This window comes from Heterodontus francisci, chromosome 12 (genome assembly GCF_036365525.1).
Source record: "Heterodontus francisci isolate sHetFra1 chromosome 12, sHetFra1.hap1, whole genome shotgun sequence".
In the NCBI taxonomy this organism is placed as follows: domain Eukaryota; kingdom Metazoa; phylum Chordata; class Chondrichthyes; order Heterodontiformes; family Heterodontidae; genus Heterodontus; species Heterodontus francisci.
The window spans coordinates 68,322,856-68,324,745 of NC_090382.1; the positions used below are offsets into that span (position 1 = coordinate 68,322,856).

Here is a 1,890-nt window from a genome sequence, read left to right on the forward strand (position 1 = left end):
AAGCAACTGAACTTTTCCTGTGCTTTGACCTCGCTATGCGTTGCTTTCCTGCATGAAATCCAGATGATTTGTTCAATTTCAAGCAACGAAGTTTGAGGGTGTTAGTACAGACTCTAAAATAATGGAAGTGAACGTGGTTTGAGCTGTGAAGGATGAAGAGAAGTCTGGAAATTAGAGCAGCAAAGAGTGACAAAGACACTTTTGTAGGCAGGTGGCAAGTAAAGCCTGAAACATAGGTGAGTAAGTGAGTGAAGTGCTCATTGTCTGCACTGTCTGGCAGTTTTTCCAATGGCCAGGAAATGCAAACATTTCAAAAGCTGCACAATTACAGATCGGCAAATGTGAGAATCTATAATATAAAATTCTTGTTAGTGAGTGGTTAAAATATTCCCTCCACAATCCTCCATGTTCACCACCCTTCCCTCTTTTAATACTCACGTGATAGTACTTTGAGATGGCTTGGCCATGTGAGCCGCATGGAAGATGGCAGGATCCCCAAAGACACATTGTACAGCGAGCTCGCCACTGGTATCAGACCCACCGGCCGTCCATGTCTCCGTTATAAAGACGTCTGCAAACGCGACATGAAATCGTGTGACATTGATCACAAGTCGTGGGAGTCAGTTGCCAGCATTCGCCAGAGCTGGCGGGCAGCCATAAAGACAGGGCTAAATTGTGGCGAGTCGAAGAGACTTAGTAGTTGGCAGGAAAAAAGACAGAGGCGCAAGGGGAGAGCCAACTGTGCCCCAACAAACAAATTTCTCTGCAGCACCTGTGGAAGAGCCTGTCACTCCAGAATTGGCCTTTTAGCCACTCCAGGCGCTGCTTCACAAACCACTGACCACCTCCAGGCGCGTATCCATTGTCTCTCGAGATAAGGAGGCCCAAAAGAAAAGTACTTTGGGTCTATTAAACTTGTACCTGGCACGCATCCATATTTTCCTTTAATCAGTGTTTGAGATCTGACGTTTTTTAGCCACAAATGCCGACAAGTAATCTGCAGAACTGTTAAAATCCCATTTACACTTCCTGTGTTCCACTGTCACCAAGCTACGTATGCAATTCATTTTAAATGCGGCATACGGCCATATAATATTTGGTGAGACAGAATACAAGACCTGGTGGAGAGGGAGGGAGATGGTCAGACTGTGTAACTCTTCCAGGCTTAATTAGTTTTGAGTTAAAATGCAGTATTGCAGGAAACTCCAGGAAAATGGAACAAATATATAAAAACTCTCAATTTCTGTGGGAAAAGAGTAGGCATTCTTCAACACCCCAAAGCAAATAAAGCTTGCACTTTCCCCCCTTAAGAAATTTCTAAATCTGCCACCATTGTAAATTGCAATTTTATGTAATTTTTACTCCCTGCAATACAAGTTATGAAATGTTGAGTATATCTGCAGCTTAAGTTAGACAAGCCTTTAACCTATTACATTTCAGCGTTTTGGAGGCCTTATGAATTGTCTTGAAACTTTTTGTCAGCTTTTGTGAATTTTTAAAGGATATATTTCCATTACAAATTTAGTATCAGTGTAAATGGTTTGGGCTTTGCATCAACATTATATTAGTACGGTGTAAATCAAGTATCAGAGCCTGTCTCTAATAGTTTATCAGGAAATGAGACTCCTTCCTTCAGTGAGTCTCACTCCACTGAATTATCAGACCAAGCTCTGACTCCAGCATCAGGCTGCACTTGCACTTTGGATTTATTCATCCTGTGAAGAAAAATTAAAAATAACTTATTTGTATATCACCTTTCACGACCTTGGGACATCCCAAAACACTTACAGCCAATGAAATACGTTTTAAAAGCAGTCACTCAATAAATAACAAGCTCAACAGTTTTAATTGTCGATTGAGGGATAAATATCCAGGGTACCAAAGAATTCA

The 1,890-nt window shown here is 41.4% G+C and overlaps 1 long non-coding RNA gene across 1 annotated transcript in view; it reads right to left on the minus strand.

Moving 5' to 3' along the window:
* Positions 1–1,890, minus strand: part of LOC137375904 (uncharacterized) — a 50,038-nt gene that overhangs the window by 46,706 nt on the left and 1,442 nt on the right. The window lies entirely within an intron of this gene.